The sequence below is a fragment of the Helicoverpa armigera genome, chromosome 18 (genome assembly GCF_030705265.1).
Source record: "Helicoverpa armigera isolate CAAS_96S chromosome 18, ASM3070526v1, whole genome shotgun sequence".
Lineage (NCBI taxonomy): Eukaryota > Metazoa > Arthropoda > Insecta > Lepidoptera > Noctuidae > Helicoverpa > Helicoverpa armigera.
Window position 1 is genome coordinate 4,525,314 of NC_087137.1, and position 27,374 is coordinate 4,552,687.

Sequence of the window (27,374 nt, forward strand, 5' to 3'; positions counted from 1 at the left end):
ATGGCTGAAGTTTCAACATGTCACTAAAGTACCAAAATAATTCGTGTGTCGGTGTTTAAACAGTGCAATTTATGCGCGCGCGGCGTTTTTGTGAACTCACTTTCCTTCGTCGCCTGGTCAAAGTTACGATGTGATCATTTTGTTGATGGTGTTTCTTGGCTTTTGCGGTCAGAATGGGCTGTACTGTATCAATTTATATATAAAAAAATATTACTATTCATCGTAAGCTCTATGATATACCCACGCACCCACCTAGGTATAAAGTTACATATCCATTTTTTTTTTTCAAAATATGATTAATCGTTAAGTAAGTAGTAGTCTTTACATCATGTACCTACTCCGAAATATATTTTTGTCTTTCTTCCATTAATTGTCTGCCCCATCTTACCATCAAGTACACTCTTCTTAATTCTTTACAAAATTCTATATTGAGAATCTTTCAAAATGTGTAAATAAACTTCAATTTCATCATGAAAGCATTAAGCTGAGACAAGCATGCTAAAGTCAAAGCATATTATCTAGTTAAATATATTTAACTGTGAAATAAACTGTGGCATTTAACAATAAGGATGGTCAGAGACGCAGTGATCAGAGTTCAAGTCACCTTTATTATAGCCGGCCTTTATATTACCTGTATTATCATTAAATGATGGCATTTTAACTGAACTTAACACCATTAAAAACAATTTATTTCTAGTAAACAAAAGTTACGTATGAATGTGATTTCTAAACACCGCAAACTTATGTTTTCACTCTAGCTTAGGTTGCCTCAAAAAGTACGCAAAGAAACTGATGATATTATATTTTTGAGATATCAAATTGCAAAGATTTTTTTTCTTAAATCCGTAGGAGAAATCTTTCGGATTTCCTGTCAATTAACTTTGTGGAATCCTGTCGTTGATCATAATTAGCTAATTCCTGTCAACACTCAATATTATATTGAAACACACATAATTTGCAAAAGTGATTGCCTGTTCGCCAAAACTTTGTAGAACTTTTAAAAAATCTGGATAAATCAATAAATAAAACCAATCGATTCAATACATAACATTAACAGTTTAAAACATTTTCCTTAAACAAACAAACTTAATTAAACACATTAAGCTCCATTCGTACTTATAACCTTTTCGTGACACGCATTAACATTTTACTTTCTTTATTACCTTTTTATGACCAACAAAAGTGTTAACTTATGTGCCAAAGATAAAACGAAACTGTTGCGACATGCGATCTTTTTCCTCTTCAAGGGATGACTAAGAGTAGAAGATTGACAGCATCCATCTGTGAATGACGTCATACCAATTAAGGGACCAAAAGGATTTGTCACAGTCAGACAAATTAACTACGGTGTGGCTAAATCATGTAAACATACCTAAAGGATATCCCTTTTTCAGTGTGATTAACCTCTGGTGTTATCAAAAAAATTTAAACGCCAGCAAAAAATATATAGTAAATACAAGGAATCATTCTAAAATTGACATTTACTTGGAGGAGCGCTATAGACTAGGCGTGCCTAAGTGTGCCGATGATTTATTATAAGTTATCGGAATAAAGGCATGCAATAAAATGAAAAATAAAAACAAAATCGTTCAAAACTGCATCATTTTTCCAAAGTCCCACTAATCCCAACAAACTGGATCTGCAATAAAAATCTTGACATAATAATTATGAGACATAACGTGAACAAAGCACCCGCCTTGCCCCACTTCGCAATCGGGTTAATTACCTCAATCATTCAATGCTGAGATCTTCATACGATACTGACTTTATATGAATAACTCATCTGTACTGCGAATTAAGTGAATAAGTAATTAAGGTCCAGCAACGTATTACTTTATTTGGGTAATTTGGAGAATATACTGTTAAGGGGAGATGGCTGTGTTATTGATTATGCTTCGACAATGGAGTTCGCACGGTGCAATGTGCTTCGGCTGAAGTGCAATTTTTGTCTTAATGGTTTATGCTGGGAGGATATTGAGACGCCCAAGCGTGGTGATCAATGCTCATGTATTTTTCTGCAAAAGAAGAGGTCTCATCAGCGAGAGAATAAATAAGTAAATATCTGAAATGGCAGCACGTAATTATATACCTACGTTTTTCTGGTGCATAAAATCAAAAGTATAAAAATAACATATTTTTATAAATAATTTATTTACTCCCAAGCTCCTGCATTGACAAAATAAATTATTAAAAACTATACTACCAATCTATGCCCATAAAACCTAATTATTAAAGGCACAGTCCAGGAACCATTTGTCATCCAAACATATCTTAAGCCACATATTTACGTGTAAACTAAACTACGAATGACGTCACAACATTCCATGCCCATCCAATTAGTAGTAAGTAATCCAAAGCATACGATTGATTGCCAAAAAAAGTCGTTCCACCACGAAATAAATATTAATTAAAACTGAACTATATTTTTCTATAGTGTCTACTTATTGCCAATTTATTTAACAACTTCAAATAGATTCACAAAATCGTAAATTACCAAATCAAGATCGGGAAACTGGAGCACTTTTATCAAATATTTATAATATGGCCATCATACGCATTTACGACTTTATTCATTGATTTATTTATATTTATTGGTTTGGCTTTTGAAACTAGTCAGTATCCGGCGTGGAAGCCTTTTAATGTACTACTATAGAAACTCATTCATTTATCACTTTATATATTTTTGTAAGAATATAGTCTATTCACGTTTGTAGATCAATTATTTTGATCATTGTTTTTCTAGCTGATTTATACGATATTGATTCCATATTGTTTCGAAACATAAAGTAAACGTAACTATATTTATGTACTAAAAAATGCAATTCTTGCAAAAGAATACGACAACTTAAGTCATAAGTCACAAACAACTCACGATCTTCCATTTTAAAGACCATGGTAAGCCTACGGAGACACATAAAACCATACTTTTGTGTTTTATGACTACCTATTGACAATCAATGTTGGTCTGTCATCAAGATCTAAGTAGCCGCTCGATAATAAAAAGCTTCAATCTTAACCGCGGAAAGGTAATAAAATAAAATGTCGTATACGCCAATACCTCATTCAAACGAGATAAAAAAAACCTAATATGTCAATTTAATTACTTATATAAGTAATCACCTTAACCATCTCCACCTTAATGTCCTTTGAATAATAGCTTAAAGTTTAAACGATTTTTATTAAGTTAGATTATACAGTAAGCAAATTGATTTTGAAAAGGTTATTTTAAGTTACTATTCCCATTTATTTATTTAATTATATATTTGTTACAATTTAAATAACGTCAAATAATTGAGCTAATACGAATCAAATAGGAATTTGTAAATATCACTTAGCGCCATTTTAAACTCTGCATACTTTCTCAGACTAAAGGCGTGAGCACATTGTAGAATTAATTAACCGAACAAAACTCAGCCAAAATCAAAATTAATCATCTCTCAATAAAACATAAAATTACCGAGTATTTATCTGTTATAATTATTAAGGTAAAAACAATCACGCATATGCAACAAGCCGACAAAATGTCTCGGTGTTGGATTTCACAATGTTTTAATTGCCGAAAGAGAGTTCGGCCTTTTATCGGCCGATGCCGACAGCCGATTGCCGCTGATTTTAAATTGAATTATGTGCCGTTACGGTACAAAATCTGACAAATATTACACACGCACGCATGGTAATATTAAACGAAGGGAACTTTTATTCGTTTATTTTAAATAGGCTGTCGACTCGGTGTAGTTAAGGCAACATGCTTATTATTGGTTTATATTAATGCATTTTTGCAGTTTAAGCAAAGTATCAAAGTAGTCTTATATGGCTGAGTCTATCTATGCACAAAAGATTAAACTTTCAGTATTGTCTTTATATCATCATTCACTTTTATCTGAGTTTGTCATCTGTTTGAGCTAGAATATAATCTGTATTAGTTATATATCCATCTAATAAACAGACTTACAGATTAGAATAAACTGATTAGAAAAAAATAAGAACGAAAGAAGAGATTCAATTCTACGAAAAACTACTTTCTCATACCTGAAAACAAGTCAGTCTGACTCATAAATACGTTAATTTGAAAAATAAACTCGGAATTATAATCTAATCATTAACATGTATAAAGAACTTAACACTTAATAGTATATTTAATGAAGTAACGCGTTATAAACTTGGAATCTTCCAAATTGATTTTATTGCAGTACTGTAAAACATGATGATCTCGAATCTATCATATTTGTGATATCTTTATGACGCATCAATATTTTTACCATCAAAATAACTACTTTAGTAGGTTTATGACCACTCTAATTTGATATCATTCATCAAACTAGTTCATAAAGACGAGTAGATAATTGCTCGATATTTTATTGATAGGATTGGTACACACTGTTCGATGCAACCAATTGCTAAACGTTGTACTTACAATTTCTAATCAACATTTCAACCGGTTTTCCGTCGATATTTCAAAAACTATGTTACTTTATCAATCAAATAATGCATCAAATTCTCATTTAACCATAGCCGTCTAAAAATTACTCCATAATTCATAGGTTGGTCATAAATTATCCGTAATAACACTTACGTTGTCCGGTCAAATATGTGCATCCTGAATTGCTCACAACGGTGTTTTATGCTTTCTGCCTTAAATAGACATAGAAATCTTCATTCCTGAATACGACGACACCAATAAAAATAATTCCCTCCGTGCAATCATAAGTCAGTGTGCACATGAGCGTCAAGCGGGCACTGCGTCGCATTCATTAACCTGTCGGGCGTAAGCACGGCCTTAGCAGACGCGGCTTGCGCAAATGTGTACCACGCTTTATTGGCCACATGAAATATTATTAGTTTTCAATCGCGTCCGCTTGTCCGCCTGTCCGTTCGGTTGTCGCCGGATGCGTGTCTAACTATATTGATGGGACCAGTCCGAGCGCGATTATTGCGCTATGCCAATTTCACTTCGTGCATTCAACATGATTTAATTGCACCAAATACACCCTTTAAATTAAAACATTCCTACTTTCAAACCAACCAGCAAAAAGGCAAAGAAAATGCAATAAAATTTATACACCCAATTAAATTAGAGTCAAAAACAACCTCGATAATGAGGCAATCAATAAGGTATGTCTTACAGTGGCGTGTCCTTTGAAGCGTTTTTCGTTAACAATGATCGAATTTAGCTCAAATTAAAGTTTCGTTAAAATACCGTACTTTGTATATTCACTTCGGCGACAAGTATTTAATGATAAACATAAATTTGACAGAAGCCTGTTTACTGTGAGCGCGTCGCCTTAACGAGACATCTGAATCAAAGACAATGGGTGGTAACTGCCGCTTAATTGATTTGTTCCACCGCTGCTGGGCGAGCGGGCGTGAGCACGTGCTGCAAAAATTATTGCTCTTACGTAAACCAATAAGTATTAAAAATAAACCGGTGAATAAAATTTTATTGCGTCTGATTACTCTCGCTGCAGCCTTCGATATGATTTTTTTGTAATTTCATACGTGTTCTGTCATTTCTGAGGACCGAAACGAAAGGTGCTCCTTGACAGAATGCAACTCTCGTTTTTCGCAACGCATATCAATCGGTCTAAAATGAAACAAGAGTTTATACACATTTTATGTAACGTTATTATCTGAAATTGAGTCAATGTTTGCATAACAAGTACCGCATAATTCAGTGTAACGACCCGATATTGGGAGTTCATAAAATTTAATATAAAATCAATAACCATAAAATGGAATAATATCTAATGATGATTTAATGGTCGCCGTGGCCGTCATAAAGCGATATGTTAAACACGGTGATCCGCGGTGCATTAGCTGCGGCAAGTAGCGGCGCCCGCGCACTGACGCGCCAATTACGTTGTTACCTAGACTCACATTTTGTCATCTGGGTGTACAAGTGTGCGACGTAACGATTACTCTATGATTTTCCTCATAATACAGCGAGACAAATTGCGAACAGGATAATTCTAATCAAAGTTAGGTATTCTATGTGTAGCGTAGACTCGTAGCTCGATGTAGTTATTACGCGCATATTTAGCTTCGTAACCGTAACGTCAGACTGCTTCACACTACGAACCAGAAATGGTCATGCTGGACGTTACTAAATAAGAACCGGTAGGCAACACAAAATTACCTGCAGCGAGATCAGATACCTGATATTATCTTGAAGATAATAATTTGCATTGACACTGTATGCCTCAAAATCAGGTCTAGTTTATTGTAGAATAAATGAAGTGTTAATATAATGCTAGTTATATAAGTGAAGTGAAAACGGCATGCGACACAGATGTCCCTCTAACAAGAGCGAGTGTCCGAGCGGTATCTAAATTCCGCACGACCGACGTGCGCCCGCGCACCGGTGAAATCATTGCGGAGTCGCCAACTGTTTCACATTGTGCCATGCTAAAAATTATTTACTGACAATTATTATAAATTAAAATGTAACAGATCAATGCTAGAAACGAGACGTCAGTTATACATACGTATAATGATCTAGGCGTAGTATGTATGACATACAATATAGTCGCGTAGGATCGACTAAATGAAAATTTCAATTTAAAATTAATACTGCGTTAATTGACTATCTTGTAATAATATTTAATTAATTACGCACACACACTCACTAGTACTTATACAGTTATCGACGTTATTAATAATATCACGTTTATTCTGTTTCAGGTAATTAACAGCAACCAGATTTTATACTTGAACGCTATAAATCAACGTGCAACCGTAATGGAGAAAAACGGAATGGTAATAACTTTATAAATGCTCTCAATGGTTGTTAACCCCTGGCCAGTTTCACCACAAGAACCAGTCCGCGAGTTCTTGTTGCTGATGCATCGATCCTCGCTAATAGTAATTAACGATACTACCCTGTGAAATCGAATTATGTCGACAAATCGATTCGCAATCATCGGTCAAACGTGTGCCTTATTACGTGCTCGTTTATCCAGTTTACTTATCGTTTGACAATGGGAAATTGATTGATTAGAAATTGTAGGTTACGCAAAGACTTGCAGCCCTATTGCTACTGAATCTATAGCTGCTTGTACAAATGGAGAATAGTAACTCGAAAAAATCAATCAAATCGATAAAAGTTACACATTATCGATTGTTGTGGTACAATTATCACAACGTGTTCCAATCACTTTATATAATTTCCTCTTGCGGACGGTGATGCAAAGCCGAAAAAAAAGAAAATCACGTCCGGCCGTACGTGTGGTAGGTCTCGAGTTCATCATAATAAAAGAAGGGAAAGTTTCACTCCTTATTATTGAGAGTACACAGTTTTTTGCACAAATTGGAGTACTGCGCCCACCCTCTGAAACACGGGCGCGGCCATTCTTACTTGACCTGCCACGCCTACTTTCAAGTTATTACTGAAAATGTTAAAGATGATGCACCGCTACAGGTCTTTTTAACCTGGCCGACAAGTAATGATCTTCTCGCGTGTGGTCTTCCGAGTACGAATTTCGAATTCGATTTTACGTATACAATTACAGTACCGCCAATAACAGCAAATTTACATACTAATGATCTAATTTCAATCAGCAATCTCAATTAACTAAGCAAAAAATACGGCAAATGATGTGCCAATTAAAGCGGAATTCAAATTAGGTATGTTGATTATATAATTACGTCAAGATATCGATGTCGATGAAATGGTTGTTATTTTCTACAAAAAAGTCTAACAGCGCACTACGACGGAATGCGATGTCTACATGTATTTATCAAAGTCGTCTAGGTCTATCGTAAAACACTACAAGTGCACGAGATTGTGACTAAATCAAGAGCGGTTTCACCGTTAATGGCTACTGACATCTTCGGTACATCGACTATACCTAATGTCAATACAAGTTTTATGACGGGGACACGATTTATCGATAATCGATAAGATCAATTATACATAGTCTAACATTTATGAACCTTAATTTATTCAGAAGCTGTTGATTTCACTTATTTCTGCTGGTTTCTAGTAGCGATTTGCATAAAACATATAAAGTACAAAGTTGACACAGAACAGATGACCATTAAAAACAGTTACCTGCACAAGAAAATTGACTTATAAAAACCGTATTAAATCACCATCAAATGAGCACTAACGAAGCATTGGTGGAGTTGGCGGGTACTATCGATAGTTTATCGATGCTAGTGGTGTCACATCACTCGGAATTAGTGCACGCTCGCCGGACGAACGAGATCAGTATGTAAAGCAGGTGCGAGGTTGCGCCGTGTAAGGCGTAATGGCTCGGAGGCTTTCCAGGAGACTTCCTCTCAAGAGAAAGTCTTTCGACGCCTCTGCTCTGGGTGATTAAAGTAGACCATTCTCAGTGCTGATGTAATTGTTGTTAAAAGTAATGAGATTACGAAACAGTTCTATTTGTACTTTGATTTCTTATTTTTTGGACTGAAATGGTTTATTTTTAAGACAGTGACATCAGAGAATAAAATTGTGAGTCAAGAGTCCATAACAAGAGAATTACACACATACATATAACTTGATTAGTTGATGATGATACCCAGTAATATGCGTCATAGCGTTGTTAAGTATCTACGTCAATTCTACCCTAGTTACACCATAAAAAGTAACAAAAACACCATCAACACGGCCCACAATTAATAACATACAAAAAACAGAACCCAAGCTACCACATTAAATAATGTGTTACAATAAATTTAATTGGCTACCGATGCCACTTTGTTTCCGTTACGCATGACGCGTTAGACGTTAAACATTGATGATTATTTCGTAACACATCTACTACTTCTTTCTTAGTAGAACAGGAAGGCAGCCGGTTCTCTCTTCGTTATTAATTAAATACATTATCGAAATCAGAGCTCATTGCGGACGTTTTATAGTATCGAATGTAGTCGTCAGTAATAAGTAAGCTTTGGAAATTAAAGGAAACGGCCATTAGTCCGATGCTGGCCACACGGAGTTTCGTGAATTGCGCTATCAATTGATGAATGGCTTCCTAAATATATTATTAAACATCTTATTAATGTAATAATCTTACTACTGTTTAATAGTAGTGTTTAAACATCCAGATACTTTCGTTTCAATTATTAGGTATACGTATGTTGTGTAATTGAATAAGTTAATCTTCAATAAATGTAAGCTGCCAATAGTTGTAAATTAGGATGAATCAATAAACTCAATTCCATTTTAAGTTTATATGTTTATTGGAATCTTAGTTTCTACAGGTTTAAATTAAATCATCAAATATCTAGACGCTATAAACACTTAAAACTCGGTAGTCCATCGTAAATATGAAAGTCTATGAACACAAATGCGAATAGTAAGTTGGTGCGTAGTTTTAAAGTTGTAGATAAAGGCCCTACATGACGGTGGACGTCTCACAAACATGAATTTATTTCAGCTTCTACAGTTAGCAGCAAATCAATTGCGCGGCTTCCGATGCGCGAGCGCTGGCCGCCCCCGCGCCATTGTGCGCGCCTCCCGCCATCTATCGGCCGCGCGGCTGGTTTACGACCGTCCGCCGCGTAATGTTCAGTTAGGGACCCTTTATTACCGCGCTGATGATTTCTAATAGATACCAATTCAGTTAAGAATACCAATATTGAATTTCTCGCTGTCGTTGGTAAAAGTTGTTCGACGTTTATTCCAACGTAGCTATTGGTATCGATAGTAAAACCCGGTATAATTTTAGCTCGTAATTTATTTTATTAATGCTACACGAAACCAATATAAATAAACAAGTTATATCCAAATTTATAATAAATAAAAACATTTAATAAAGTGTGCTGCGAAATGGTTAAAAAGTCGCTAACCTCATCATTTACAGAATTAACTGTTTTACTCTACTCCAATTTGAGGCACATAAAACTTCCGAAAAATTAAGCAATGCTCATTCAATTAAGACTCGAGTTGAACGTTGCACAATAAATCGAAGGCAATCTTAACAGGATTACAGAGAATTTCGAAAGCATCCGTCACAGATCCGAGCAAAGAGGCCGGTAACAAAAGTCCTCAAGTTTATTAATTAAAAACGTTGCTATTTAAACGCCAAGGCGAACTCAATACTGTTTTTATGTTCCCTTAATGAAGCCCATAAGCGGATCTGTACGCTCCAGAATTTGCATTGATCTTAATGTAATTGCATATAGGAAATTTCTTCGTCAGTGCACCAATTTGGATCCAACTTGTCCGCTTGATTAGTTGATGGGCCATTCAGTGTTTGATTGCATCCATGTAACACGTCACTTTTGTTTAGACTTTATTTATCGGAACTCTCTATAAGTAATTGCTTCCCAGACTCAGGTAATTTTAGTGAATTTGTAAGCATAAATCAATGCTTCAAGTCTTTCTAATAAACAGTGAGTAAAATGAGATAACTCTCTAAGAACGAGTTCACCGCATTGAAATCAATATCAATAATTCACGATTATTGTTGCAAAATACAGTAGGACTAACCGAATTAATTTCCAATATTCTAAGCCGCGTAATTCTCTCCGGCGATGGATTATAATGGGCTTAGAGCGATGAAATAAATCGTCACGTCAACACCAATAACTTGATAATCACGTGGGTAGGATCCTGAAACGGTAATACCAGATGTTCTTGCTCAATACAATGCACTCATAAATAAAAAGTCCAAACTATCAATAATCTGAGTAGAAAGTAGAGTATAATTAACTTTCGGACGTCTATAATAAATGTAGATAAGAATGATACAGGTAGGCACTCATACACAGGATAAAATAATATGAGTTTGACAGGAAAATCTATGACTAACGACCAGGTTACACGTGTCATCATAGGGCAATCGAATAATGCGGCAATTATAATTTGTAATCATCCTTATAAACAAGAAGACAAGGAAAATAATCTATGCAAAATAATCGCATATATTACTTACATAAAAACTAGTGTACACAGGATTAACAAGGGCAATAAATTGAAGTAGATCAAGTTATACAAATGAAATGTCATATAGAACAAACAATGCTAGCCGATACATCTGCAGTTGTGTAACACGTGCTCATCAATATAAACGTCGTACATACAGCATTAACACAACCGCCTGGCATATCATCCCGAGGAATCTGCCAGACATTTGAAGTGAATGCCAAGGCAACCACGTGGGCTGCCCATTGTATCTCCGCGTCATTGTTAATTCGTATCGCCAATATTGGGCCACTTCTATCATTGTGTCATTATTATAAATGTTACAATATGAATATGAAGGCATTTGGTTCGTAGGTAAACTCGTTTCAGGACCTTTACGTTTTTGTGGCGCGAAATTAGTCATGTATGACGAACCTTCCGCCTTTCAATGTTTCGAACGATTCCTTTGTTGTCATCTTGACGCGATGGATGAAAAAATACCGTTATTGTATTTGAAACGTCAATAAAATTGATTACCTAGGCATGTTAACCTTTATTTTGAAGTTTCGATAATTTGTCACAATCATTAATTTAAATTTTATTTCCTGCACAAACGGATAAATAATATGCATCTAGATGCATTATTTTTTCTGCACTGATTGTTCTGTCACCTACGCTTCCTTTATAATGAATGAATTCATCTGAATATATTGCAATAGCCTCAGGCAGCATATACTTGCAAAAACTTAAAGTGAAGTAGAAGCAGCCGTCAAACAGAACCTAACATTTACATACTCGCCCGTGGCTAAATTACCTCCAGCTAAATTCACACCTCAAACACGCACCTAGAAAATCATCACAAAACACCTACCAGATTAGACACTAGAGCTGATTTTTCCCGACACTTAGTTCCAGTAACTGTAAAATAAGCGGTTCAAAACGATGCTACATTAAAAGCGTAGGCTGAGTAAGTACTAGGGCAACAGCCATGAAGATCTTGACCTACAGCATTATGTCCCGCAAACTGGCGATTATCCCGCGTACTTACGACCCGCCTTCATTGTACCGGCTTCTATGCTCGTAATGACAGCCCGAGGCTGGTCCACATTTATGTGTTATCTGGCAGAAGGTCGATTGCCTGTAATGTGCCTGATTAACAGGTGCCGCTGTTATGTAATGCGAGCTTGATGGCTTGACTCTGACTGATGGCTGATCTCTTTGATGGTACTCGTGTTGTACAATGCGTTCGTGGAAAATTTTTGTATGTGCAAGAGTGTGGTTAGTAGTACATACCTATGTGCGTACTTTGCATACAACTATTATAAGCTTCTGTGAAACTTATTGCTTATATTTTCTTTTAGTTTACTTTTATATGAACTCCCATTAGAAAGAGATGTCAACATACATATATGAAGGTGTAGGTATACTCAAACAATCCGATATAACAATAACCGCAACTATAACAATAGATACCATCTAAAACGAAGTCCAAAATATCGGAATAACGTTACATAAACCACCTGCAATGGTCAGCTATATGAACACAGCATATAAATGTCGTATAAATCTCTATATACAAATATACAAGTATGACATAAAGTTATACACATGGCCTCGTTGGACCTCCGATGTTCTAATGGGATGCAATTATAGGGGTCAGCTGATAAGCTTAGATAGTGACGTGATCTGAATCATTGTTCAGAAATGGATGGATAAACGGATATCTATCTCAGTTTGTTTTTTCTTGGTTATCTTCAGAGTTACATATGGAAACTGGTTTAATGTATGGCTAATGAATGTGTTAATATGTTTCTTAATGTATAGATTAGTTACTGGCTACTAGTATTGATCTACTACAATTCGAATACAATTATTCGATTATTTAACATTCTAACATTATATCTTTCGTCTTACATAATTATATTACATATATCTTATTTTTTATCATTTATTTACATGCTTACGTCTTTATTCAAGAACTGAACTATCGATTAAAACAACCAGAAATCGTTACTCGATTCCAACTCGAGCGCGAGATATTAAATCCGATGGCATCACTATTATTAAGCCATTTACATACGCGCTCCATATTCTGCGATCTAATCCTTATGTAAAGTACCGATACATATACGTACTTGTTACATTACTTTATGAAGGACTGGTTCCTCAGACGGTGTCTTTGAATCTATTGACCAGTTTTCACTGTCGATATCGAGAACTGCTTCGAAATATATTGATGGATTTTGACTTAACTAGTGCTTGGTATATTTTGATGCGTAAAACATTTTTTGTTCTCAATTTGAATGTGGCTTGGCTAAGAACATGATACTTCCAATTATAGGCAACATTCTTCAAGACTTTGTTACACTATCTTGCAAATAATTTAACCCCACAAAAAAACTTGACATCAACAAGTGTAATAAATGAAAGTCACCATATTTCAACCTTAAACTCGACGATAAAGAGACAACTCGAAAAAAACTACTCATTAATATTTTGACCAGATGTTCGGTAAAAACCAGTAATATCTCAATTTTGACTTGAAAGCTGTAATTTATCACGTGTGAGTACTATGATCAAGTGTGCAATGCATAAATCTTACCTTGGCAAGATCTTGAACGCCGCGATATCGGTTCAAACGCAACAAATTACTGTAATCATAGTCGCATGCGCACAATTTTAACCATTTCATAACTATACCAGTGTCATTACGACGCACACATGGAAACTACATTTCTATTGCTGTGCTATCTATGTGTGCGTCACTGTGTATATGCTGTGGTATACATAGGGCTTTGTAAGGTAAAACAGAAATATACTGACTCTCTAACTAAATAAAGATTTCATCCTTTAGTTAGAGCAGTTAGAGTAAAATTTGTATTTGTTCAAATTGTCGCCAGTTATAAATTTGGTTTTACGCTCGTACAACCATAACGAATGCATTTTAGTGTAACAAATCTGGCCAGTCGATGTAGACAAAATTAGATAACAATGTAGTAAGGAACTGACTGCGAAGATAATTAAGAATACTATTTTCAATACCTAGGCTATTTTTTTGCTCCTACAGATTCGTTTTTATTTTGAGGTGTACAGTTTTTTTCAATCAAGTGTAATAACGAAATAATAAGGAACCCAAGTTTGTTTATTATGCGAAGTAGTATTCATACTACGATCTAATAGTGTTTTATACGTTTTAATCAATGAGTGGGTTCACAGTAGACTTATTAAGAAAACCGGTACCTAACGTATTTGTAACACAAATGTGAATACTTAAAAATGTCACAACTTATAAGGACAACGGTAATTTGTGACGCACGTACTATTTTATTTAGGAATCGTTATCTACGTTCATTTCCCGTAAACATTTTTGCGTCGAATTCTTAATGGCTACATTAATTATTTGACAGCATGGCAACTTACTACTAACTTACTTACACCGAATTGCTAAGTCAGGATACCATATTTTAACTCTTAGATACTAAAATTCTACCTGGAAGGAATCACTTGAAAGCCTAATGAGGCTAATTAAAAAAGCAAGCTAATATTTAAATCTCGACATTCTAATATGAAATTGACAAGCGGATCCGTAGGTTTCAACCGGTTTCATATCAATAGATAAACACACGCACACATAATGAACTTGCTAGGGAGGAGACAGCCTTGCCCGACTTCCAGCGATATGCATCACTAGTAGGTACTTAATATATATAGGTTATGATGATATCACTCGAGGTGATGTGATATTAACTCTGATGTTCGACAATGAACGTTGTTATTGTAGGGTTATATAGTGAAGACTACTTTCAGGGTCAAAAAGCTTTTAAAAAGCTCAGGTTTTCTAGAACAAACTTATAGTAGTCATTAGATAAGAAAAACATAAGAGACGTCCACGTTGTGGGGGACAATGCTCTTTAGGGACCTCACATGAATGACAAAAGACCAAACGTAGGTATATTTTTCTTTAATCAAATACATACTTAAGAAACACAATTAGTTTTTACGTAAACTAAGTAAACAGTAGTCAAGAAGGACGCCTCCAAAGTCAAGTTTCCGAAAACTTCCAATAAGCATTTCCTCTATTTGATAATACGTATAAATATTTGTCAGATTTGTCCGATGATAAGCAACTTAATAATCAGTAGTTCAAAATTATGTGATGTTTATGTAAATGAGACATCTTCATTTCTAGTTAATTATTTTTATGCATCAAGTTTGTGTTGACGAACTAATTTGACGGTTCTCATAAAATAAAGCTTAATTTATTGCAGTAGTAAGTGGTCATAGAGTTAACTGTGGCTTAGATCGGCCGGAACTAACTGTTTTTGGCGATTATTTTATGAATTATGAAGTTAGAATAGTCTTAGATGTAACTCAGAAATATAAAACATATAGCATGACTGTATGATGTAATTACATTTTATATGGTGCGTATATGGTCTAGGGTACTTCAAGTATTTTCTAGGCAAATTATGAAACTGTGGCAAAATATGATAAAATCTTAATCTGTAATTTAATAGGTGTTTGAGCAATCTTGATAATTTGCATGAGCCCAGTGACATCTACTTACTTCACCTGATTTATAAAATTATACCAAAACCACTTGGTTACGCCGCCGTTTAATTAAATCAAGCGATTTTGATCTGTAAATTTATCGGCATAGCATCAAAAATTGTTTAAATTTTGTCACTTGATCCGATTCGGTTTGACATCCTGTGTGATTAAAATTAATTTGGTCGTTGTAGACAGCGGTTAGTAAAATCAAGTCAAGTCACAGTAGATATTGAATGCCAAGTTGATAAAATTCACTTCCTTCTAACATAAGCAACGTGTCACTGGTGTAATGAAAAAATAATCGTAATTTTCAGTTTTCATTTGCAAGCTTTGTTCAAACTTAAGATGTGATAATTTTCAGGCAATCTTAAGGTCGTTAAAACGTCCTGAAAAATTGTACATTCCAAGTCAATTGTCATTCATATATCAATAGAATATTTTCAGGTCGTCTGAACACAAAAGCGATATGAATAAACCTATGCTTACGTCACCCATACTCACATACTGTATTCACCTATAAAACTATAGTGAGCCAGTAATATAAAGCGGGGTCAAGCCGGTACTGAATCCTCAACAACAATGCTAACTACTTTATTAACATAACATAGATGTTATAAGTGGAACATATGGAAGGCCGATATACATATCGAAATGTATACAATACATATTTACCTATATTATGAACAGAAAGTTTCTCTGTCTGTTTGGCTGTCGCCTCCATTTCATGAACAAAATAGAAGATCTCATTTTGATGGAGTTTGGTTTAAAGATAGCTCCAACTTTCGCATAGGACTTAGCTTAAAATTCTAGTATACCATAGATAGAGTTTTCTAAGGATGCAAGTGAAACCGCATGTAGGAACTAGTGCAAATAAATAGTAGAAATAATATGGGAAAGAATGTGGTGATCGCCAATCGTTAGTTGATTTAATATGATATAATTTTTAAGTGGACATCAGTACGCGCCCTAAATGGATGTGGTTGTGTTGATTCGATAAAAAGTGGTGCACAGCGAATATATGACGTAGTACAGTCGAGTACAGTTACACTTGCAATTGAAAAATATTTTCAAAATAAACTTGCCTTTCTTCTGCATTCTCTCAGTACTACATTTTTAGGTAAGCTTATTAAAAAAGTAAATACAAGATGGTTGCTTGCCAATGAGGCTATGCATAGCGATTTGTGCAGTTCAATAAATAGTTCTATAAAAGTACTTGCAAATGGAGAGCTAACCAAACAACTCGCAACTTTCGAAACAGTTTCTTACCCTTATAGCTGTCAAAATACTTAACTTTCTAGTCTAACAAATGGGTTCGCAGCGAGAGAAATATAATTAAAATCTAATGGTCCCGTCTTGCCTTTACGAGTATGACATTATCATCTTAACAGCAACATTCTACACTTGCGTACTAAGTAATATTAATTGAGTTATAAAACTGTAGCTTTACGATCTGTCAATGTGGAGCCCAATACTAATATGAGATAGATAACACCAATATTTATAGTGCCGGTACTTAATTGCGTATCTTCTTGCCTCTTGTATATAATGTAACGGTTTCATAAAATTAGAAAATTATTTTATTTCTAGTTTTATTGGCGAATAAAACAATATTTCAAATGAGCCACTTGATCTTTCGCTGTTCATTAATGTAAAGATTTATGGTGGGTGTTTACTCCAATTAAGAGTAGGTGGAACAATTCGTCTTTAGCTTTAATTATCGTGTTTTGATTTACTTTTGTAACTTTACAATTAGCCCTTCAGTTAATAAAACTCCACTTATATGAACTACTCAAAACGTATGATGATTCTCAAAAAAAAATCAAGCTTACGAAAATTGTAGAATGGACCATGGGCAAAAATGTATGAAGCCTGGGCTCACCCACCAACAGAGATGAGACCACTTTGAATATACTTGTAAAGCACTAAATATAAAGATTTAAACTCATTTTTGCGAAGAATCCATGGGGTTATTTTGCTATAAATATTTTTCTCCGACCATAAATAAACTAATATTCTGCAAAAAGTAGTGCTGTTATGGCATTGTAGGTTTTGTTATTGAACACATTTATCTAGTTTTAATTCCAGGTTTAATGTATACATAAAAAATAAAACAACTGCTAACAGTTAAAATTATTTTTGTTAACATTTCAATCAATACCAATAATAATGTCGTCTAAATATCCTGCCGGTGGATTAAATTGTGTGTGCCTGCCTAACCCTAGATACCATATTATTAAAATGATATGAGCACAACTTCCTACTGTGCGTCTACCTGTTAGACACGAGCAGTAAGGGTCATGGCACAGTATAGCGGCACCGCAACAGCACGGCGTGGACAGTCCGTGGACGATTTCTTCTTTGTGCTAGAGATGGAGTCTCCTGATGTCTCCTATGGATGTTCCTGAGTTTATACGCCACCGACTTCTACGCCGATGCACCTAAGAATAGTTTTTTTTTTTGCTTTTCAGTGTTTTTGGGAGTCGGTTTTATTTTTTTGTAAAAAGTTTTTTATTTTTGGCTTTTCAGTGACAAGCATAGTTGTCACTATCCGCATTTGTGGAAAGTTCTCATCAATACGAATAATATAAGCCCAAACACGAGGTAGTTTACATAATCAGTTGTCGAGTTCCCTCGACCTTCTCCGGTCTCCATCATCAGGTCAGCTCCAAACCTTCACTGTTGCATAGTGTTATCAAACGTACACCTCATTGTCAAGTTTTTAACCTATGCACGCCTACAATTTTCGAAAGTTGCCCTCGATTTCTCAGGGTTTTCATCATCAGATCCTGACCTGGTGATGAAGGTGGTCCCATAATCCTAGCATAATCAAATCCTGCGAATTAGGTTTTATGTCATGAACAACCAAGCGCACTACGACTCCTAACAATTCTTTTTCTACAAAACCTGTTTAGGTGCATATCTTTTTTTTGCCATGGAATTGAAGGTAGTGCCCATAGTAACAATTTTAGTACAAACAAAAACCTTCACAACGGCATATGCTATAACTCTGTTGGACAATGAGCCCAATTTGACTCATGGTCCATCATTGCTTGTCAAACAATTCGTCAACGACTGTACTCATATTTAGAGAACTCTATATCATTAAAAAGTGGTAGCTGTCAAACAGGCTGACATTCTTTTTGAAATATCAATCTAAGCTCAAGTTTTACAAAATTAAAACGCAGTAGTAGCTTAAGGATATGAAATCTCCAAAATCCAAAAAGGCTAAGGGGTAGCCTTAAAAAAATATACATAACTAGAACTAAGTTTTTTAATGCAGCTCTCGGCCAAAAGTTGACTTTGACTTTGAACGAAAGGAGGTTTTCCCGAAAGTCCTAGGCTATTTCTTTTTACCTTGGTATACTTTCCTACATTATTTATAGATTAATTTTACTCGTTTATACCGTGACAACCCTGATATAAAGCGACAACGAAGCTTCGCTTTCACCGATCAGATTTGTAATTATAGTAGGCGTTAATTCTCTTGCTTCACTAATAACTCGGGCGTTTATTACGTATGGCTGTAATCTGTGCACTTGTCGCGTTCGTAACAAGGTGGGTGACAAACTTACCATCGTATGCATGATGGAAGACATCATTTGCTGTTTTATACGTCCAATTAATCATATTTGTAACATCATAAGCATGTTATATATAAATAAATCTTAACTAGTCATATAATTTGATGGTAGGTGTAAATGTAAACTGAAAAGTCATATGGTAATTAAAGGTAGCTGTACAGATATCAGTTGTTACCTCAGAAATGAAATTAGCATCATCAAATATACCTGTACACCTGTGTGTAAAATACAACAACCCTGTGTAATGATAGTCACATCCCACATCTTTTTAAAGTATCTTCGAGATTAGAGGAAAACTCCGAAATGTTTCCTTCTTAATACTAAATGCTTACTCAAATTGAAAAATAATTATCTTCCGATATTTTTAAGACACGTGAAATAAAATTATAAAACCTTTAGACCAGCTATAATGCAATATGTATTAATAATATACCAACCTTATTGAATAACGCAACAGTCTTGTAAATGGCTAAGCCAAAACCAATACAATTTACACATGGTCAATTTTAGAGATATAATTATAGAACATCAAATACCGGACGGTCAATAGGAACATGCCAATTTATGTAAATTAAAATAATGGCTACGTTACTTAATCTATGCATAGAGTTTTTTATTTTTGTTTGTATTTGATCTTCTTTTAATAAAAGCTTTAATTTAATTTTATGAATAACAAGATAAAGTTTTTTAGATTAAATTACTGAGCATTTTTGTGACGAAATCAATTCGTGTAGGTACATCTTGTGGTTTTCCTTAATAAACATTGCAGGTGTGGGTCTTCACGTGTGGCTAGCATTAATACACATTGATACCTATACGTGTCCATAACATATACCTAGTAGGTTTTTGTATCTTAAAGTGATCATCGTCGATTTTATGAATATTTTCATCGATTATTTACAATTAAAGACAATAATGTTAGTTTTAAATGGTAATACACAGTCTCCTAGTCAACTTATACAATATGATTAACAAAAACTTTTTTTCCGAACATCAAAATTTTTCTATAGCATTTCACAGCCAAATTGATAGCACTTATCAATCTAATTTACTAAAGCTACTAAACAAAGCATAATTCACGAACAACAAATCGCTTGTTCTAGCTCAGTATGGAAATATCAGCCGGTCTACACTGATATTTACTAAGGGGAAGTCCAATAAAGTGCAGCGGGCCCCTCTAGTGGTATTGTAACTGTGATAAAGGCGTGACCACCTACGAACTGGGAATGCGTTGGCGAAACGCCGTTTATACCTTACGACTTGTTCGCCATTTTTTTTATGTACCTAACTGATTATCAAATTATAGCATGGATTTGGTAGTCATCGATGATAAAGATGAGAACATGTTTCTTCACTATAGGAAAGATTGGTGATAGACAACAAATAGTGAAAGCTTAAAAGGAAACACTGCAGATGATAAAAATGTGTCTAAACAAATTACATATAAAAAAATACCTAACACGAGGTGCTCAAATACCTAACAAAAAATAACTAGCAAGAAAGTATATTATAAAATAATAATTGAGAACCGCCTCCTCTTTGGCAGTCAGTCAAAAACGATCCTATATTATATTTGCTGCAACACAAACTAGAAACCCACTATTTACATTGATCGTATCATCGTACACTTAAATCGTAGAGAGTAAATCTCGCGAAGGATTTCACCAGTCAACATTATTATGGCACTGGAATGCGTTGTAGCAAAGGTATCGGTTTTCGTACAACTTGTCCTTAGTAAATTAGGTTTAGTCGGCTTTCGATTAGTAACATCGACTAATAAAATAGTATGGCCAATCTTTTCACATTTTATGGCCATAAAAAGAGGTTGATTATGTGTTGTCGTTTTGTTACTGGCCACTTTTTGTGGAAAAAAACAAAATGCTATTTACTTAGTTAAAAAAAGAAAACATGTTTTTATTTTCTTGTTTAATGGCTCATGTCTGAATTTTTTGACGAATATGTGCCAATAAATTATTACTATTAGAAAAAAGGTTATATGCATCTAATGATTTTTGTAAGAAGTCAATCATGTTTGTTTTATTCAAATTAAGTTATCTGTCATAATAATAATTTTGAGTCAATTGCATCGTTGGCTTCGTTAGTGCACTTTTAAAATAATAATGAAGTAATAAAATGAATATTTAACGTATTCAATTTAAGATTTATTTACCTAAATGAATTTAATGGCCATAAAAAGTTGATTAGTGCATTAACGAGTTAGATTTATTTGCTACCGAATTCAATTACATTCAATTAAACATTGAAAGAGCAAGAATCTTAATTCTATATTGATTATATTCTCATTTAATTGCAAGCGAATTTATTGTGGCACTTATTTAATATCTTCATAATATATTTTGTCTAAACAGTTTTGGATATAATTTTCTGGTCTGCATTAGCATAGTCTGACACAGAATAATCATTTTATTCTTGTCATAAACGTAAATATCTGCCGTTAAAGTCAATGAAGAGTTAGAGGTGTTCTATCGCGGTAATAGTTTATGGTGAGGTGCGCTTCTCTATGGGCCTGCGGAGTGCAATCAAACCTCGATACATCATTTTAATACTGGACATGTCACCGCAAATTCGAATGCAAATGAAATGCAGGCTGGATACAAAGTAAGATCTAATGGCGGCCGATAAATTATAAGACTGGTTGGTTTTGTTATCGGCGCGCGTCCCTCTATAGAATTTCGTCGAGATTATACGCTGAATACGTAATGTAAATACATTATTCTAGCTCGTTTGCAAAATTTTGCATTGAGGAACTTTGTTTTGTAATGGGCAATGTTGCTACTTCATCTTTGTAGTCGCTTACACAAAAATTAAAGCACAGCGAACGTGTTATTCTTTAAGTAATTTTATTGTGTTCTTTTTTGCTTTCAAGTTATCTAATTCTTACGAATATGAAACAAAGTTTTATCATCTCTTTCGTCATGAACACGCTTTGTGTAAATACACCAAAACTAGAACAGACTTTACACGTTTAAAATAAATATTAATTAAGTAGGATTCAATCACATTCATTCCACTTAGCTGCGTATTGAATCGCCAACACAACGCCGAGACATCGGCCATCATTGTGAAATGTAGGTAGGTAACTAGTTTACTCGGCGTGAAACTAAATGTTGCAATTCGGCGCGTGCGCATACATTTAACGAGACGTGTTTAATTACCAAGCCTCGGCTACCGATGAATACCAATTACAGCACGCAATTTAATAATTCTACCCATAAAATATTATTGCGACTTTAAGAACCATCTTGGTAATATTTTCTTGAGCATAAAATGGTTAGCTGAATTTGGTTGATGGAAGTGTACTCAGAACAATTAATAATACCTACTTAGTACTATTGGATTTATTATTGTCTCTATGACTGAGGTGCCTAATAAAAATTATATTGTTCATGTAGTCACAATTTTTTTTATCTCTCACCTGATTGCGCTTTATCCAATAATCTCGAAATGTAGGTATTATGATAGCATCTTCCTAATAAAAGCAAGTGCATATAAAATAAAGTATTTACATTGATAGATATTTCATTTACAGATTAGCTTATGAATTCTGTAATAGATAGGGAATGCAATCCCGATCCCGCGGGATCCCGATCTCGCGAGATCTCGTGCAATTTTTCGGGATCAATCCCGACGCATCATATGACGAGATCCCGTTCGAGATTGACGGGATTGGGCGGCAGTGGTCAGCGACGCAACACACACAACCAAGTCCTTTTGCACGTATATCTACGTCCACGAGCTTAGACAGGATTTGTTTGAGTCTGGAGGAACAAGGGGGCGATTTTTGCAGTTTGCATATAATTGCTTCGCCACGCTGTTGCCAACCAGCGTTGAGTCGGAGATTCTCAGCAGTGGGGTACATTGCAACGGACATTAGATGCCGTTTAGCAGATGAAACTATTAATACCCTTTGTTTTTTAAGGAGTCATTTTCAAAATCACTCTTTTTCCCAATTCCCTTGAAATAAGCTTATTGTTTTGATTACCTAATTTACCTACGTTAATTTCCTTACAACCTGATTATTATTTAGTTGGTAAGTTTAAAGAATAAAGGTGTTTATTTTCTTTCGAGTAATATGTTATTTTTATTAACCTCACTATCACAAACAAGCAGTTATTCGCCTTTTCAGTGATCTGAATTCAATTTTTTTTTTAATTAGACGGGATCCCGAAAATTCCAGGATCCCGCGGGATTGATATTTCTAATCCCGCGGGATCCCGAATTTGCAATCTCGAGTCGGGATTGCATTCCCTAGTAATAGACTATTTCATTTTTTTTTAATCAGTTTTCTTCAAGTTGCTATGTTATAATGGTTTACTATTTGTTGTTGTGTTTAACACTTCTTTTATTTCACTACGAAAATATTTCACGTGGTGTCATCGACCAAAATATTTCACAAGTTTTACTGCTATGTAAAACCGCGTTTGAGTGAAGCATGCAAATAACTTAGACAAGTCTAGACTTCTACTTATCGATTCTAAGTAACTTACCCAACTAGCGAGTTCAGTTTTTATTGAGCTGATCGTAAATTATTCCGATAATTAAGAACTAAAAAATAAATACCGTAAACCTTACGAAACAAAATATATGACTCAATTCCTCAATAATTACTGTGATAAAATACTCAATATTAACTAGAAATGATATTGAAATTTGGAGCGCACCTTAACGGTCCGGTCATCAGGATGTCACGAAAAAGGTCCTCCGTCGTTATCTACTGATACTTCGCAGAATCGGCGTCAATATATTTAATTGCGGACGGCGCTCACATAACTAATCACCGCTAAATAAGTTGTATGTAGCCAAGGTGCAGGCTGACAGAAAAAAAGTCCCGATTTCCGGCGGTTCCCACGGCGCGCGTCGCAGTGCCGCCCCGGTTCCCACATGCAATCGCAACTTTTATAAACAACATTATCGTCATAAGTGCGCATGCGTGGCAAATCAATCCGCCATTGGCCAGAATCGGCCGCAAGGTGTATTAAATGCCCACTCTAAAATACGTCGCATTCCGCTGTGATTGGTCCATAAACGCAATTCGATAATAGATTAGATAATTATTTCGCGTGGCAACTCGAACATCGGCGAGTGCGTTGAATACTTAATTTTGGTATTGCGAGTCCATTTACGCAGTTTATTGGGTTGCGATTACAACAATGCGATAGTGTAAGACGAGGCCCGCGCCTGTGTGCCCACCAACACATTACCATGTCACGCACAGGTCAAGATATGGCCTTTGTCAATAAAGCACGGCTATCATTGAATATGCTTAAGAGAGACACCTATATTTACGACTACGTTCCATCACGATCTTAATAAATGGCATATCGAAGAGCGCGTCTAGTTAAGAGACATTAATGCTAAATAAATTCGCACAGGCTACAAACTAGTTGTCATCTAAAAGATAATATTCAATGAAGAAGCTTTAAATTGCATGACCTAATATAGTGTAAGTAATGTGCGCTTAACAGGAGGATTTAGTACTGTCAGCTTTGGTTTTGCAACGATCAACCGCATAATACGAGACATGATACGTCCGCGGACATAATCGATCCATCTGAGCGGGCGTTTAGTGCTGATTCTAAGTTCATACATCGCCGAGCAATTTCATATCTCGCCATAAGGCGATCGGCGCGACGCGTTTCCTAAAATAGTGATGTGAAATAAATCAAAGATCGTGGTTGTCGATACCAAGCCGTCTAAAAAAGCGGGCGGTGCGTGTGAATCTGCTACGACCGCGATCGTATGAGAATATCATATGGAATGTCGACCATTGACTACATGACTTATGTGATTTCCACTACTAATTTTAGTAAATATGTTGCCAATGTGTCCATTAACAATATTTTTATCTACAGTATCAGTAATGAACAAGTCCTTATCTTTATTTAGCTGGCCCAAGTTGCGTTAAAAAATCTTGACTTTATGCTCATGTTTGTGCAGCGACATACAAGTGCAGCTATACTGATATTTATTAACAAATTGCTTACTTCATCTATTGCAGTCGCACGAATATTTTTCCCTCTTTTTTGCAAGACGATAGTTTGCGATTTATTACTTATTTCATCGCAGCATTGCGAAGGACCGGCTTCGTGACTACGCAGTGTTGCGACCTATGGAAGCCGTCAACTTTTTTTATTAATCATTCTATCGATACGCGGTAGCAATAGCGGTGGTGCAATCTCCGCTCTAGACCTATTGTTGTGCGGCTCACGCTTTTTTCGACAATATTCTCTTGAAACATTCTTTGGACTGTTGTTATGAAAAGTTCAATCGAATTATGCTTCGTCAATCATAATCGAAAATGAAAGGATAAAATACTATAATGGAACACGTTAGAGTTTTCAGTCACATTGGTGAATCAGTGAAGCGTTAAGAAATGAGACAAGGTTCTAATAGTATTAAGTTTTTATTAAAATGTTACATAAAGTGTGCTTTCAAATGCATCAGTCATACAATGATATACTCGTAGTAGGTAAAGTTAACGAGGCGTTGCGAATGAGCGCTGCATCGTATGTTCCGGGCAGGCGGCCATGCGAGACCCCTGCCATTGGCTGCCTACTGAGCAAACACTATTGTACATACACCACTATGTACATACATACATACTAAATTAATCGACGTGATTGATGGAACTGCGCGCTCCGTATCACGCCTCATTATGCGCAATAAATTATAATAATTTATCGATAAAATATTATTATAATTTACATTAATACGTTTAGCTAATAAGTTTATTTAAATTATAAATTACCTATTCAAAATTTAAGTTAATACAGTTCGGTAATGTTATTTTATAATTTCGATAACCTATAAACGGGACGTTGACTGAATAAGTATAAGTTCACAACATCGGAGTGAACAGCTCATTCCCCATTCACACCTCGCCTCTAACATGATACCTACATTACATGGCCTGTATAAAGCAATTTATCGCTACTATAGTTTATCGCAGACGTTTGGAATTCCAAATACACAGAGCATAGTAAAACGAATCGCGGTAATTTATTATAGTTTTGCATCAGAAACGAGGTGGGACGAACTATGAAACGCATGGAGTAACACAAAGTCACAAAAGTGGTCAGTCGGTGTGCGCACGAGTCGACGGAACGAATAAGCGATTCAAATGCTAATATATCACGGCGTCGGCGCGGCATGATGTTTCTCATTGGCCACGCTATTTACATTAACATACATAACGACGCTGGCCCCGCCCACCGGCGCGCGCGTCACGCCGCGCCCGAACATCGTTAATTACTAGTAATTAGTGGGTCGTGACTGTCGGAGATGCGCGCGCTAAACTGCTATAAACGCTACTTACGAAACGTGCAACTGTGCTTAAACAGAACACTAACATCAACACCAGATGTGGCTTCCGACTAATGTAGGAAGTTAAGCTCGATCGTCAAACATTTTACTCAGAATTTGATTGCGATTGGCATTCCTCAATTATTTTCAACAATTAATAATACGAAGCAAAATCGTTAGATTTAACTTTAAAAGAATTCACATAATAATTATGCTAATTAATTATCCATTTTTGCACTACCGTATTCGTAGACACATTTCGTCTGCATTTTCCATCATTCACATAATAGTCCAAACTATCTTACACTTGGAGCTCTCATCCAATCGATTAATATTGAGCGTCAACATAACACAATTATTCACCTAATCCCTGCATAAAAGGGGCACGTCTGCGCCTGCGCCACAAATCATAAGTATGGAACCGAGGGCTCACGACCGCGCCGTATATGGCGCTCCTGACGTCTATGCCCGACCCTTGTTCAAAGGATTTATGTCGGCTCCTTTTGGCGCAAATTAGCCTGTGTCGGCTGTAGGCGTGAGCGAACAAATTTGTGGCAGCACTATTAGGATGTTTTGCTCTTACTTTTTATGTTAATAGCCCGATAAAACATTGGGGCAACCCTGTTACTAAGGAATGCCGGTCCACATCCAGAAGACCAAAGCCCTGCGCCGTATTTAGCATAGTAGATAAGTTAGCATTGTGTTGGCCGCCACGATCTATAACAGTTATCCATAAGTCAAGATAGTAACCCTACGGTACAACTATCAGTCCACTCTATCAGTGTCATTTCGATCTACTTGCTTTCAATGTTGACCGACTACAAAAACTACTACGCTTCAATCCATACAAAGCAAAGAGTTCCGAAACCGAAGCGGCATTGAGACAAAAACGATTATAGATCACGGTACCGAGTAATGACAACATAATGTGGTTTAACATGTAAATGTATCGACGCGGGCGCATGCCAACAATGCGCGTGACGTACGTGGGTGATGGCGCGCGCCGATCAATCTTCAATGAAGTTGTCCAATTTATTGTTGCACGATTATCAGCGGATAATATTTTT

The 27,374-nt window shown here is 35.6% G+C and overlaps 1 protein-coding gene across 2 annotated transcripts in view; it reads left to right on the forward strand.

The window, feature by feature from the left end:
• Window positions 1-27,374, forward strand: part of LOC110375389 (transcription factor hamlet) — a 96,277-nt gene that overhangs the window by 65,534 nt on the left and 3,369 nt on the right. Inside the window, exon 1 of one of the 2 annotated variants that reach the window (XM_064039239.1) lies at window positions 6,677-6,753. The exons of the other annotated variant lie outside the window; for it this stretch is intronic. The gene's annotated coding sequence lies outside the window, so the exon portion shown is untranslated. Of the gene's footprint in view, window positions 1-6,676; window positions 6,754-27,374 lie in introns of those variants that run through there. 2 annotated transcript variants of the gene reach the window in all.